Below are 17,024 nucleotides of genomic sequence, written 5' to 3'. Positions count from 1 at the left end.
TTTTTAAGAAAAAGAGTGTGATATTCATTGAAGATGAAAGAATATGTATAGGGTGCTAACAATGGGCCTTGATAAAAAACTTGTAGGGGATTTCAACCTAGTTGAAGGGAAAAAGAGCGACCTACATCAAAATTAATGTTGAATACTATCCTCGAAAAGAATATCAGAGATTACATCCGGTGGTTCTTCAAACCAAGAAATTTGACTATCTAATGTTAAACCCAATCTGGCCAATCTGTGATCTACCTTATTTGTTTCCCGTCGACCAAACGTGACCTTCGTTGTGAGAAAGACTTCAAAATATGTCTAGCATCTTTTAGAATATGCCCAAATTCCCCACTTAATGCCGCTACATCAGTTGCCTGGAGGGCATTAATTATCACCACAGCATCCCCATGTATCTCCATGGCCGAGCATGACACCTCCTACACAAAATGGACAGCAGCTCGCACTGCCATTGTTTCTGCCATTTCTGCAGATTTCACACCCCGCATACGTGCAGCCATCTCTGCTACAAACACACCTTGGTCATCACGGATCACAGCACCAATCCCCCCAAATTCTTCGATTCGTGCCACTTTCTATACTCTTGGAGCCATGCTTGAGTTCTACAATGTATATCCACTTGGTTCATCGCTTTCCCGGTCCATAAGAAGGAATTTCTTTCCTTCCATATGCTCCAAAGCAACATCAAAGTTAACTCAAAGTTTTGTCTGGATAAAGCACTCGCCATTTGTGCCAGCCAACTTCGAAGGCCACCTTGTTCTCAAGCTCAACGGGCTAGAAAACCAAATTGAAACTGAACGTGTCAATCGAGCAATGGATGTTCAACAGTTTCCCTCGCGCTTGCACAAAAAACATGTGTGTCATACATCCCCACCATTCTCTTCTGCAAATTAGCTCTAGTTGGTAATGCGTTCATACATCCCCACCATACACAGATTTTAACTTTCCTGAGGACACATGCTCTCCATAAGGCTTTCTATAGCAAATGGATCCCTGCACCCATCATGGATCCTGAAGGTTCCGGTCTTCTTCGCAATCCTTATCAGAGTATCCGGTGATTGAAAATAACTACGGGGAATACTCAAGATCAAACCCGCTTCTTCCACTGAAAAAAAAGCAAGTAATTAAATCCACTTTCCATTTCAAACCCCCTTCCTCCATTAGCAACCAATCCACCTTGGTGCCGTGATCAATGCCATGCGGAATTGGGCTAATAACCTTGAAAAAAAATGCTCAATCCACTTCTCTCCCCCAGCCCCCAACCAAAAGAAAAAAAAAAAAAAAAAAAAAAAACCTTTTCTCCATCCCCAATCCTCCATCTCGATCCTCGTCGAATAATAGTTCGGGCTTCGCAAGACTACGCCAACAATAGAACGCATTGGTTTTCACTGCTTGCATGAAATCCGAATTGGGGAAATAATGAGCTTTGAAAACACGAGCAGCAAGGGATGTGGGTTGTTGAATCTGCTTCGCAAGTAATGCAAGATTAAAAGCATAAAGGTCTTTGAAGCCCAATCCTCCCTCACATTTTGGTTTACACATTCGACGCCACTGTACCCAATGGATTCTACGCTTGCCAAGCTCACGCCCCCACCAAAACTTTGCAACCATTTGTGTCAATTCATTACAAAGTGTCTTCGAAAGTAAGAATGTTTGCAGCGTATACAAAAGGTAGTTTTGATTCTTAAAAGATACCTACTATTCTTTGAGCTTGTAGAAAACATTTTTTTTGAAATGTTACTAACGAATATTTGTTTACATTTATAATATTATATTTGTGGGGGTTTTCCATGGACCTTGTGATTCGATTGCTACCTATTTTGATTTGTGTCATATTTACAAGTGAACTAAGAACTAGGTCGACAAATCTAAACGATACTTTTGTGTCACTTGATTGAGAACTAGGTCGACAAATCTAAACGATACTTTTGTGTCACTTGATTGATTGGCATCCCAAAGTTTTCCACTTCATCACCAAGAGCGTTCAAAGTAAGTTCTTTCCTAGATGACCCGGATGTGCTGGATTAAGGTCCATTTTCATTATGAAGTTTACAGATAAGTGACACATTATTTTAATTAGTTATTGTTTTTTTTCCTATATAAATTAAAATTATTAGTAAGAGTAAATTACATAGAACTACCTCAACTATTGGATCATTAATAGTTTCATACCTCGTTTTTAAAAAGTTTTAATGTCATACCTCATATATGAATTTGTTACAATTTCATACATTCCGTCAGTTGTCTATCAATTTCTCCGTTAAAATGCTGACGTGGCTTGAAGCGGGACCCATTTTCTATTAAAAAATTAATTAAATATTAAAAAAATTATATATATATATATATATATATATATATATATAAACCCAAAAATCCCAAACCCAGATCCCCTTCCCCCTGAAACCCCCCATTCCCTTCCCATCTTCCCTGTCGGTCCCCCCACATCCCCCAAAACCTTCCTTCCAAGCCTAGAACCCCTCCCCCACCTTCGCTACAACCCCCCCATCCCTCTGCCCCCTCCATCCATCCATGATTTTGGCCACGATTGTCCACCATCCATGATTTTGGTTATTCTGTTAAAAATTCTTTGGGCAATTTTCAAAGTTTCATAACACAATCGATTCTTAACCAAATTCGACCCATAATCTATCAAAATGAAGATAAGAAAGTGTAGAACAAGATTATACCATTTGGAAGCCCAATGATTGCCGGAGATGGCAGGAAAATAGCCTGAAAGGTGACTGGTCCGCGGGAAAACTGGAAAACTCGCCAGAAACTTGGTAAATTTTAAACGTTCATAACTTCTTCAATACTCAACCAAATCGAATGATTCAAAAACAAAAATCATACTTCTCGATGAGACGAAGAGAATGATATCTTTTTTCACTGCTAACTCACCATGGTTTGGCCGGAAAACTATTCGAAAGTAGATCCCCTTCCTCCTGAAACCCCCCATTCCCTTCCCATCTTCCCTGTCGGTCCCCCCGCACCCCCCAAAACCTTCCTTCCAAGCCGAGAACCCCTCCCCTACCTCTGCTGCAACCCCCTCATCCCTCTTCTCCCTCCTGAGCCTCCTAACCACCTCCCACTCCTCCACTTTCTTCACCTCCCTTCCCATTCAAAACTTAAAAAAAAAAAAAAAAACCAGTTGTGGTGGTCCGACTTCGACGGGAATGATGAGGTGGTCCGACTTCATCGGGAAGGAAGGGTTGGGTGGGGTGCGACGATCTGGACAATCTAGGTTCAGATTTGTTTTTCTTTTCTTTTGTTTTTTTTTTTTTGAATGAGAGGGGAGGTGAAGAGAGTGGAGGAGAGGGAGGTGGTTGGGAGGCTCGTGAGGGAGAAGAGGGGGGTTGCGGGGGAGGTGGGGGAGGGGTTCTGGGATTGGAAGGAAGATTTTGGGGGGCATGGGGGGGGGGGGGTGGGCAACCTACGGGGAAAATGGGAAGGGAATTGGGGGTTGGAGCTATTGGAGGGAGGAGGAAGAGAGGATGTGGGGAAGGTTGGAGCTGTTGGTGTGGGTGGGGAAGGGGTTGGGGGCAGATGAGGTGGAGGCGGGTGGAGATGTTGGCAAGGGGGTGTGGGGAAGGGGTAGGGAAGATGGGTGTGGTTTTTTTTTTTTTTTTTTTTTTTTTTTTTTTAGGGTAAATTATTATTTTAATAGAAAATGGGCTCCATCTCAAGTCACGTCATCATTTAACAGATGAATTAACAGACAACTGACGGGAGGTATGACATTGCAACAAATTCGAAGATAAGGTATGACATTGAAACTTTTTAAAGACGAGGTATGAAACTGTTAATGACCCAATAGTTGAGGTAGTTCTGTGTAATTTAGCCTATTAGTAATCTATTATGATTCCATAGTCAAAAGTCAATTTATCAGTAATCCATTATAATATTGGTCAAGTACCTCACGAGCTTACCATGGTTATGATGAAAAGCAGTGATGTGCTAAAGATAGCCTTGTGATATGAGCATGCACTATAAGGTTTGCAAGTCCTACATTTGCTGGAGATTTACCTCAATTTGTGGGGGTTCATGGTGAGCTAGTTTTTGGATAACTTGTTGATGCTTCTTGTGTGGTACACTTCTTAATAATCAGATAGCTTAAATTGAAAAACATATGCATTATAGAGTTAAGACACACATACATGCTTGAGTTTTTTTAATCTCCTTAATTAGTTGTGAAAGACGTATTATTCATTCCAAATTCTAATGGACTGCTATTTGTCACTTATATATTTGACTTGTCTGCAATATCTATAGAGTAGTATTGTGTTTGTCTTCTATGGTGAAGCTGCAACAATACGAGTGATCCTAGGAATGGGGGTGATGTACTTGTGATGACCAAACACTTCCAAGGAAGGCTCATTTAATGGAGTAGGTCACTGTATTTGTCCCTCACTGTGTAAAGGTTTGCCCCTATAGTAGAAAAAAGCTCATCTATCATGGTCGATGTCCATGATAACTTACAATCCACCACGGCCACTATGTCCGTTAGTAATCTGGATGTGATAGAAAGTCACAGATTCTATCACAGGTTATGCTCGTTATCAATTTTAATATAATCACGGATTGTGCCGGTTGTAGATTAAGATCTAATAACACGTGCACTATAACCGTTGTGGATTACAAATTGGCCACGGCTAATGCCTGTTCTAAAAAAATTTCCAAAAAAAAAAAAATTGTTTAATAAATGTATTATATAATATTTATACACAAAATTACACATTTACTACAATATAACAATTAAATAAAAAATCATAGATTCAAACATTACAGTTGTACACTAAACTAAAGCTAACAACAAAACGATGAGATATACAAAGAAATACCAAACTATCTAAAGACCTCCAACAAACAAGGACATTGTCACTTGAAGACTTCACATTTCTTTGAACACCTCCAAACAAATGACCTTGAGAGCGAACTACTGCCCCTAATGCTTGAGCCTTAGCAATTGTTGCCTCTCTCTATCTGCATGGACATAAGCATATCATATGGATCAAGAAAAAAAATCTTGTACTTGTATAGGTAGAAATATACATTTGATCTCAATCAAGAAAAGTGAATAGAACTCTTGAAAAATTATATTAAGGGGGGTCCTTCGAGAAAAGATAAACACATGATAGATTATGAACCTGCTAAATGGAGCCACTACATATATTACTGCAAATATATACGATACAAGATTAGCCAACCCAATACCATAAACAAAGATTTTGTTTTTATAAACATAAAACAATAGGAACCAAACCAATGCTATAAGCTAAATCATTAATTAGCCCAGAAATCAATATCAAGTTCTTACCCTGTCTGCAAGTTCTTTGTGCAAATAAAAAGGGTAAACCGCAAAGCTACCAAAACCACAGGTTTAGAAAACATCACTGAAAATTTGTATTAAAAAACTCAAAACATACAAAAACTACCTGTGGAGAAAAGTGCTAGAAAGTATCAAATTTTGTGACTTGAAATATTAATTTCATTAGATTACTACTTCACAATTCGACGAGAAGGATGATTAAGGACCAAGAAGTGGAAATTAGAATCACAAGTTGGGAATGGAATATGTTTATTCCCCATGAGGAGAACACAAGTATTATTATTATTATTATTATTATTATTATTATTATTTTAACTCAATGATTTGAGTTGTCAGTGAGAAAAAAGTTCAAAGTTTAAACCAGCAGGCCTCTTGAAGCTGCATTCGAAGAACAGAGTACAAATAGTAGACTCAGATTTAACTCCACTTTTACACATTTATGCACTACCTGAACTAGCATGCATTGGAGTGTACAAACTAAACTAAACAAAAACTCGGTGTTTTAAGCTCTATCATAAACAATTATATCCACCAATAATATAAGGACTTTAGAGGAAACTCAGACTACAAAATGAGATTCCGTAAGCTCTTTCTTACACTCATACTCAGTCTGGATATTTGATAAAACGAAACCTCAAATTGTTAGGGAGCTGTTGTTATAATCGACTCAATATAGAGGATACGAAGGAACATAAGAACACAAATTTCCATCAACATATTCTTGATTGAATCAGTTTTTCGTCAATGAGTGAGAAATAATGACACAAACTGGGCACAACTGTTATAAAGAGATTAAGACCTGCACAGACAGAACTACCAACATAGCTCTAATGCAAAACTCATACTGAAAAACCGTTACGATACATAACTGTTGATTTTTCTGATTTGAATTGTAATACTTCTCATATCATAGAAAGCCTTATGGGAAGGCATACTTATACACAATACAAAGAAAGCTGAAAGCTTTACACTTTACACCCTTGTAATCGGATGCAACAGCACACATGCACATGCACCTTCCTTTCCCTGCTGTCCATGAGTCAGCAATCACATGCACATTCCTTTCCAGAGTGCACACCCTTGCTGTCTTTCCTTTTCCCATGCTTGCTGCTTGCTGTGCTGTGCTGTCTGTACACCCATGCTTCTTCCAATAATAACCAACAATCCCCCAACGATTCCAAACAAAAAATGCAACCGGGTTTCACATAAAAAGGCAGCATAATAGACAAATACAACAAAAAAAAAAAAAAAAAAAAAAAGAAAAACCTAACTTTTCAACATAGCAACACATGTTTACTTCTACTCAATCATAAAAAAAGGGTTATTATACAAAATGGTCCCTGAGTTTGCATGATCAATAGAAATGATCTCTGAGATTGAAAATCAATAGAAATGGTCCCTGCAACTGTCCACCATCCATGATTTTGGTCATTCCGTTAAAAACTCATTGGGCAATTTTCAAAACTTCGTAACTCAATCGATTCTTAACCAAATTCGACCCATAATATATCAAAATAAAGATAAGAAAGTGTAGAACAATATTATACCATTTGGAAGCCCAATGATTGCTGGATATGGCAGGAAAATAGCCTGAAAGGTGACTGGTCCGCGGGAAAACTGGAAAACTCGCCGGAAACTGGGTAAATTTTAAACGTTCATAACTTCTTCAATACTCAACCAAATCGAATGATTCAAAAAAGAAAATCATACTTCTCGATGAGATGAAGAGAATGATATCTTTTTTTACTGCTAAATCGCTGTGGTTTGGCGGGAAAACTGCTTGAAAGTGGCTAACTCGAAAATGGTTAGCCACTTTCGAGCCTTTTTTTCGGCCAAACCAAGGTGAGTTAGCAGTAAAGAAAGATACCATTCTCTTCATCTCGTTGAAAAGTATGATTTTGGTTTTTTAATTACTCGATTTGGTTGAGTATTGAAGAAGTTATGAACGTTTAAAGTTTACCCAGTTTCCGGCGAGTTTTACAGTTTTCCCGCGGACCAGTCACATTTCAGGCTATTTTCCGGCCATCCCTGGCTACCATTGGGCTTCCAAATAGGTATAATCTTATTTTAAACTTTCCTATCTTCATTTTGATATATTATGGGTCGAATTTGGTTAAGAAACGATTGAGTTACAAAGCTTTGAAAATTGCCCAAAATCGTTTTTAACGGAAGGATCAAAATCATGGATGATGGACATTCTCATGGACCATTTCTATTAATTTTCAATGTCAGAGACCATTTCTATTGATCATGCAAATCTCAGAGACCATTTTGTATAATAATCCTAAAAAAAATAAGGGGAAACCATTACAACAATTCACAAACACAAGTCAAAATTCGTCAAAAAAAGAAGAATCACATACCGAGAAAGGATTTGCCTTTCAAGATCCATCTTCAGTGGAAACGCAATTCCGTACGTGCACCCCTAGATTTTCCTATTTATCTGCTCCTGTGTTACCTTCGCCTAAAACCCAACAGGTAAACAAACCCAAATCAACAAAATTTAATCACATATCTTAAATTCTAAACAAACAGCAACACAAATCAAGAGAAAGAAATAGAGCAATAGAGAGGGAAAATATCGATTCCAAAGCAGATTCGAGAGGTCGATTCCCATTCAAACTAACAACGGTGATTGTGCCAAAGCCTCGCCTTTGAAATCCACCAAGACATACAGCGGTGAGATCTCGTGCTTTCTAGTTGGAGACGAAGCCGAAGATCCTGTAGATTGGGAATACTTGAGATGCCAGGTGGTGTCAGATCTCGAATTGGTAGAGATTGGGGTTTTGTTTTTTCAATTAGAGAAGATTGGGATAAAGATTACTGCACTATATGTGGGAGCATGTCCAATACGTATGACAGTAAATCAGGTGTGATTTGTTAAAATTTTAAGGCTTTCTAGAACTTGTGGATGTTTCTTTCACCGTACCTTGTGATTTATTAAAATAAATTGGTTACTCTTTTTACTGCAATATGATTAGAAATTGTGGGGGGTTATCACCATTTTGAAATTAAATATGAGGTTTCCTTACATGCATTTTAATTGTGATGTTGATTTGTGCATGATGTCAATTTGATCTGTATGGAACTAATGATATTGGTTGAGCCTTTGTAATACTATAATCAGAGTAACTATAAAGAAGGGGTAGTACAATTGTGATGACCCTTGTGACAGCTCCAAATCGAGAAGGTTCCAATTTAACCGATTATGACAGCGGTGGAACTATGTTAGTGCTAAAGTTTGCAGGTCTTGATGCTATACACCTTTCCAGAATACATTCAAATTGTGGGGGTGGAGAGACCTTGTATGGAAAAATCTTCTTTCAGGTGACAACATACTTGGAAATGTGGGGTACATAGCTAAGAAGATACCAAGACAACCACAATATGTAGTTGTGAATTCATATATGATGAAACACTTAATTGGAGTACATTCAAAAGTTTTAAAGAGCCATATATTTCTCGTACAAATATATGAGAGGTACTCTTTATTAGTAGATAATGTATGGTGAGTTTTATCTTTCATGTATGATGATAGTATTATTTCAACTGTGATACTTACCTTGTTATGTTGAGAAGCGATGTCTAGAGCTATCCTAATTAGACATGCATTCCCAATATGAAATCCAGTTGGTAGTCTTAACGAAGACCAACATTGGACGGAAAATGTTTTTAGAATCCTTTATGTGGAAGAGATTAGTTTATCTGTGTTTATATGTGGCGATATCCTACCAATGAGCTTGAGTTGAATTTAAATTTATCTAGCATATATGCATTTGATATAATATTTTGAGATACAATTTAAAATCAGTTTTGTACTCACCAATTATGGTATGGAAATTATATGTAACCATTATGATATTAACACTCAGCTGGTGAGATGTAAAAGATTTGAACAAGTGTACCAAAAAGTTTCAGGACCATTGCAGAGGCATAATCTGAATGTTAAATAACTTGAGGTACTATATATTATATATTAATTTGAATTAGCAGTAATTATTATATAGCTTATGGTAATGTTATACGTGCAAACGCCATATTATGTTGAGATGTCATGCTTGGTAGAGATATCTTAATTAAATAGATATGCATGTTCACTTTGAATTGGAGCATGAGTTGACGCTTGTTGGAAAAGATATTTATTTGAGGCTTAACAACCTTTGTGATGACCCGTCCCTAATTTCTTATGTAATTTTCTCCCCGAGTGTGTAAATTGACGTTTATGTCCTTTTTGGCAGAAGTGGAAACTGATGTGGATGTACTTATTCGGCTTTTAATTTATTTTCTCGCTATCATAGTTAAATAGTACTCATTTTTACGATCGTGTGAGTGCAAATTAGACCTAGATCGGACTTGTAACGAAAAAGTTACGCTTAGTTACAGTGCGTTAACAATAGGTAGATTTGTACACGTGTATACTAATATTTCAGTATTGGAAACACTATTTTTGATAAGGTACGTTAGATTACGTCGGATTTCGAATTGTACAATCTTATCATTTGTTTTTCTCTTTAAAATTTATCCCGTGACCCTATCTCCCTCACCAATCAATTACTCTCCTCACTTTTCTCAGCCAATCAGACATCACTCATTCTCTCTTCTATCTGCCCAATCAGAAAGCTCTCTCTCTCTCTCTCTCTCTCTCTCTCTCTCTTTCTCTCACACTCATATTCTCTTTCTCTTTCTCTCTCTCTCTCTCTCTCTCTCTCTCTCCTTATCGTCACTCTCTATTCTCTGCAACTCCAATGACCACCTTCAAACCCTCATAGATCGAACTTAAAATTACCACCATCACACTCCCCTCATCCTGACGAACTCATATGTACCAACTGATCATGAAATGGACGAGTTTTGAGTCCAACTCAGAGCTCCGACTCGGGTGGAGTTTTCCCGACGTGTTCCCATGCGAGTTACAAGGTTTCGAGAGTTTTGGAAGCACCTACGCAACTCCCCATGGCCACTAACCTAAGTTGGGAGAGGAGCCAATGTCGGAATACCTAGTTTCAAGGAGTCGAGTTTAGGTCTGAGACTTTTGAGCCAATTTCAGTCCATTTCCATCCACTTTTTGGACTTTTGAAATGTATAATCTTATTCTACTCCTCAAGAGCTTCATTTCTATATAAAGTGCGTTGAAAATGGTTGAGAAATGAGCAAGATATGAAGATTTGAAATTTTTCCAAAAATCGGTGAAATTTTCCCAATTTTTGGCAAACCAGACAACGACGGCGGCTGACGGCAAACGAGGTCCACTGGAGAAAGAGGAATATTCTGTTAGACTAACAGAATATTCTAATGCCATTAAGGTATTTAACTGTCGCCGTTAGATTTAACATAATATTTCGTCAGATTTGATGGAATATTCCTCTGTCAATCTGTCAGGCGCGTGGCCGTGACTTGGCGGCGCGTGAGAGTTCGTCCGGCCACCGGCTGGCGAGTGGTTGACATGTACGGGTCCACGTCGTCGAGTAGAATGTTTTTGTATATTTAAACCCTCCATTTGAGCAAACTATGGGGGTTTTTCCTAGCCTTTTCGTTTATGTCCTTATTAATTAATTAGTTTAGTTATTTCGCACATAGGTGAGACTTATCTTGAGGACTTACGAGGTCAAGCAAGGCTAGGAGGCTACGATCCATCGACGTATCAGTGAGTGGGCATTTGTTTTCGTGTGTGTGTGTGTATATATATATATATATATAAACTTTATAGTTTCCGCATATGCTTTTGGATTGATTTATGGCTATCATGCCATGTTTTATTTCATTTTTGAAATGTTATTACGTGGTTGAGAATTATATACTGTCATGGCATGTTCATATGTATTTTACCTGCTCATCATACATTGCTACACCTGGTGTTAGTGCTCGCCCAGGGCCAGGGCCATGGCCAGTCTTTCCTGTGTATGTTCACATCCGCACTGTGTGCTCACCTTAGATTCAACTTCACATGCGAATTGTTCAAAAGTCTAACTGTAGAAAACAATTGAATGATATACTTGGATGAATAATTTTTGGTACATTCACACTCGCCATTTGTGCCAGCCAACTTGACTCGGATGAATAACTCGATTTTTCCATTGATACAAAACAATTGAATGATATAGCCACACTTGGAAAAATAAGGGATTCGATTAGGGAATACAGATGATGATCTTGTATATATGATCCCAAAAAAGACTCACGACTGCCCATATATAGCCAGAGGCTGAGCCCCAAAAATCTGTGTACAGTCATGGCAATGAAAACAAATTAAATCAAATGATTGCAATGTTATGCTTTCAAATATGATTTTTAACCAATAAGTTAAAACCAGACTCATGAAACTGAAGGATTTTGTTCTCATCTAACTTGAAAATAACAGTAAGTAAAAACCAATTCTAATGCGATGTGCAAACGGTCCAATTAAGTAAGACTGGAATCAAAACAAACATATAAAAGATTTGATGTCAAATGCATTGAATGTGTGGTATAAGAATTCAACCTGGAAAGTTATTTCTAAAGGTACGGTCAACAAAGATTATAAATGCATTAATACCAAAAGGAAATTAAATTAAAGAATCAAATGTAATTTTGAATTAAAAGAAATATAAACAACAAGGGTAGTGTAAGATGAGAATTTGTGTTTTGAAATACCACTTAAAATTTCAACATGTGCCAGATCTCAAGCGAGTCCATAATGCATAATTTTTTAGAGTAATTCGGGAATAGCAACAAAAAGTTTAGGCAAAACGACTAACAAAAGAGAAATTGGGATGATTGAGTTACTGGGTTAGTTCGTATAATTTGTCACTTGGGATCAAGGGGTATACACACATAATGGGATGTCCGAGCTATGGTTGTTTGGTTTATGAATTAACGAGTATAGTTAAGGTGTTTTTCATTGTATTCATGCATTATTATCGCTGATGATTTGATACTTGATTGTACGATGTCGTGACACTTAATTTAGTATTGTCAATTTATTGTGATAAAGTTATGTTTTTATTGAGTTGTTAAAAGCTCATCACCCTATTGTTATGCATATTTATGAACTAGACAATCAAAAGGATAGACGAGATAAGATCAGATCAAATGTGATACTAGAAGTTTAATTATTTATTTATTAATTTTAACTTTGTAAAGAATTATAATTTATTTCTATAAAAGGAATTTATCTTCACTTTCAGCTTCTCTTTAATTATTTTATTTTTAATTTTGGCTCGCTTTCCGAATTCGAATTTTTCTATCAACCCCGGCTTCTTTGGTTTGCACATTTGCCCAGCCTTTTTGATATAAGACAAAATCCTTGCAACCAAGGGGCAAAAGGATGTCTGCCATTGTATATCTAGGGTGGTTGAATCTTGCGGAGATCCCATTGAACGTGACAGATAATCTACAATATTTGACACATTTTCTCCATGCAATGAACCAAAGCTACCCCAATTCACAAACATATAATGTGTAATGTGTGCGCATGCGTATGCGTATAATGTATATATATAATCTACAATATTTAACACATGTTTCTTTACGTAATGAATTGCGATTTTTCTACAACCTAATTTATCACCCAAATATACAAGAGTGAAGATTTAGGATCCAGAATTTCGTTTTGTTTACCTAACAAATAATTCAAGAGATCAAGCGAATCGCTTAATATGTTTTTGAAATTATGTATCAATCGAATGAGAACAACATTTATTGAAGATGCTGAAATTTTTTCTTCACCTCATTCTTGGCCAGTAGCTTAAGTTAGATGATATTTTTAATTGTTTTATTATTTTAATTATTTGATATTCATTTAACATTCTTATTGGCTTTTTATATTAACATTCCACAAAATGTTGAATGCACCTCACAATAAAATTTAATATTAAATGACTTATTTACCCTCACCATGCAATGACAATTTTGATCTTATTAGGTTTAAAAAAAAATTACTATTATTATTATTATTGAAAAAGTTCAAATGAATCTAAACATTTTTCAAATCATTCATTTTGAAATCATTCAGCAAACTAAACGTTCATATAATTTGAAATCATTCGACAAACTAAACGTTCAAATGTTTAGATTTAGTTCCTGAAAATTAAAAATAAGTGTTATAAGATTTGAGAAATGTGGGGTGTATGTAGAAAATATAAGGTGTATATTGGGAATGTGGGGTGTGAAGGTATTATGGGGAAGTATGTGAGGTGTATTAAGATAATTTATAAGTGAAAAAGCAAATGTGGGGTGTATTAAGTATGTGAGGTTTATTCAATAATTTGTGGGGTGTTAATATAATAAGCCTTCTTATTTTTAATTAGTTATAATTCATGTCATTTAATGTTTAAAAACATTCTCATCACATTTAATAAAGACACTTGGATGTTATAAAATCCAATGGTTAAAAGGAGTATAAAACTTTTTGCAAAAATTCAATTCAGCCTGAAACCTTTGGATGTTATATATATATATATACACAAAGCCTCTAAGGGAATGACTACACATCCCTTTGTTTTAAATGGGGATTGTTTTGGGCTCACACAACGTCGAACGGCAATAATCCGAACCATCTATTTTTCAAGGTGTAAGATCATTCTTTCAAAAGGCAAATCGGAAATAATTGAGTCATTTTGTTGAGTTCAAAGAAGATGAGGAACACAATATTCTAAGAAACATTGAAATTTCTTCATAACAATTAAATGGGCAAATTGTCTCAAACTAAATTTAAGTTTTGCATGGATGATCTATGAATCGGGACTTGAAAAAAATAGATGGTTTGGATTGTTAAAGTTCGACGTGCAATAGCTGAATAGGTCCCAACACTAATCCCTATTTTTTGAAAGAAAAAAAAAATGGTATCCCACCCCATAAAGGCCATTGTGTGTGAGAAATCCCAAGCTTTCAACATATATTTGTAGATGCTAGAAATCCCAAATAAAACACACTAGCTATTTACATCCACTCTTTTGCGGTTGAATCTCGTACTTTTCCATCTTTCACTTGTGCATCCTAAATGTTGAGTGTTCAAACACTATATCCATATGCTCCTCTTTAATCATGGTGGATTACTAATCATTCATATTAAACCTGCAGTTTACAAAACTTCAACTAGCATAAATCTTTGAGTACTTGTTACTTGGTTTCATTAATGTTTGCGTATCTCTTTCTTGTCATTGTTTGTTTCCACTCACGATCTTGCACATTTTTTTGAGCTTTCGCACAACAAGATGGACACGCAGAGAGAAACGGAAGATACCAAAAGAGATAACATCGGAAGAAGAAGAAGAGCATGCGAAAGTGGATGTGTGGAAATATGTGTTCGGGCTTGTTGAAATCGCGGTGGTAAAATGCGCCATTGAACTTGGGATAGCCGATGCAATTGAAAGCCATGGCAGCCCCATGACACTCTTAGAGCTCTCGTCTGCTCTAAGTTGTGATCCTTCTCACCTTTACCGCGTCATGAGGGTACTAGTCCACCTCAAAATATTCAAAGAAAAGCCAACGGAATTAGGTCCCAAAGGTTATGCACAAACACCTTTGTCCAAACGGCTATTAAAATCCGGAGAAAATAGCATGGCTGCGCTCATTTTGCTCGAGAGTAGCCCGGTACTGCTGGCCCCATGGCACGGCCTATGTGCCCGACTTCGAGGAAATAGCAATCCGTCATTTGAGGCAGTGCATGGAGAAGATGTATGGAGCTTTGCTGCCGCCAATCCCGATCACAGCAAACTCATCAACGAGGCAATGGCTTGTGATGCAAGGGTGGCTGTGCCTGCAGTGATTGAAAGCTGTTTATAGGTGTTCAAAGGGCTTGAGACTATAGTAAATGTGGGTGGTGGTGATGGGACTACGTTGCGCTTGTTGGTCGAGACTTGTCCGTGGATTCGAGGCATCAACTTTGATCTTCCTCATGTTGTGTCTGTTGCTCAGGAGTGTGATCGGATTGAGAATGTCGGAGGTGACTTTTTCTATTGTGTTCCAAGGGCTGATGCTGCAATTATCATGGTCAGTATATTTATTGTATAAGGAAATCAATAAAACTAGGGGGTTTTTTTTAATCCAAAATGGTTTCTAAGATTGGTATAACTCGTAACTTTGGTCCTCCAGATTAAAAATCGATAGAAGCGGTCTTTAAGATTGTTCACCATCAATCGTTTTGGTTCTTATATGAAAAATCTTTGTTAAATAAGGACTAAAATGACAAAATACCCTCAACTTTTGTCAAATTATTTTGGCCCTTTGTTTACTAAGTTGAAGATATTTTTGTCATTTTCTCCTTATTTAAGAAAGATTTTATAAGAAATGACCAAAACGATTGATGGTAGACAAATTCAGGGACAACTTCTTTTGATTTCAAATTTAAAGGACCAAAGTAAAGAGTTATGTCAATTTCAGAAACGAACCATTTTGGCTTAAAAACTTAAAAACAAACCACTTAGGAAGATTATATCCTTTAAAATTACCTGCTAGTAGTCATCTTCTTTAATAAAATCCCGGATGAAACCACAATAAAACTAGGGATCACAACTTATGACTTATTATATTAAGATGATGGATTAATAAATATATCAGCTATCACATCAATCACATCATGTAGTCTGCTATTATTATGAAGAAAAAAAGTGGGGTCCTTCTATTCTTGCTTGATTTACAACACATGTTATGATAACAGGTATGATCTAATTCTCTTTTCGTGAATTGTAGTCGGTTCTTCAAGATTGGGGAGACAACGATTGCATTCGTATCCTGAAGAAGTGCAGAGAAGCTATTCCGAACGATAAAGGGAAAGTTATAATCATAGAAGCTGTGATCGAAGAAGATGGAAAAGAAGACAACAAGCTAGCAGATGTGAGATTGATGCTAGACATGGTGATGCTGGCCCATACAAACACAGGCAAAGAGAGGACCTTGAAGGAATGGGGATATGTTCTTGGAGAGGCTGGATTTAGCCGATACACAGTCACACCTATTCATGCAGTCCAATCAGTGATTCAAGCTTTTCCATAAATTTACACAGCAATTAAATTTAAGGATGTCGATTGGTATTCTCAGTTGGTTTTTTTTTCAAAAGTAATTTTCTAGTGCTGTTGCTTTGTCGTCTGTCTTGTAGTATGCGGATTGTTTTGACAATAATATATAATTGTGTGATGTGTTAGATTGTTAAGATTCTTGAGACATATTTAAGAGAAAAACTTTGTCCCACTTCGGTCAAGTGAAGAATACAGAGTTGCAAATGCGCTGTAAAATGGGGCCAACGGCGGTTTAGAATGTATCTTTGCTCTTGGGGCAATGACGTAGCAAATGAGGTTCCAACCGTGGCAAGTCTATTGCTGGTTGAAAACTATTTACAAACTCCCTCTTAGGCTTGGGTTCAGCATTGTCTCTTTGAGAATTTTTGAAAGGGTCAAGTCTTTGGAGGAGCCCTTACAATTTTTAGTTCAAACAATTTATTTTAAGGAAAACTAATGAAAATGATTTGAAAACTTTGAGTTTTAACGATAAGGACAAAATAAAGGGTAAAGTGAATAGTACCAAGATTGACTTTTTTGTGTAAAAATGTGGTTTTTCGTTAAAGTGAACAGTACATGGAACTTTTCGTTAAAGTTCCCTTTATTTTAATCATTAACAATATTAGATTCTAATTAATTTGCTCAAATACGAGAGAGAAATTTATTTTGTGCACAACACTTTTGTAGTGCTCTTCGCATTTCTTGCATATACGAGAAAA

General features: G+C 36.7%; 2 pseudogenes; both read left to right on the top strand.

Annotated features, from left to right (window-relative positions):
* Window positions 1-405: 405 nt before the first annotated feature.
* On the top strand, window positions 406-16,303 carry LOC137724867 (acetylserotonin O-methyltransferase-like; annotated as a pseudogene).
* A 264-nt stretch (window positions 16,304-16,567) lies between these two features.
* LOC137727164 (U4 spliceosomal RNA) lies at window positions 16,568-16,708 on the top strand (annotated as a pseudogene).
* Window positions 16,709-17,024: the final 316 nt, after the last annotated feature.

Source organism: Pyrus communis, chromosome 2 (genome assembly GCF_963583255.1).
Source record: "Pyrus communis chromosome 2, drPyrComm1.1, whole genome shotgun sequence".
Lineage (NCBI taxonomy): Eukaryota > Viridiplantae > Streptophyta > Magnoliopsida > Rosales > Rosaceae > Pyrus > Pyrus communis.
The sequence above is the reverse complement of the archived record's forward strand: the minus strand, read 5'-3'. Positions and strand labels throughout refer to the sequence as shown.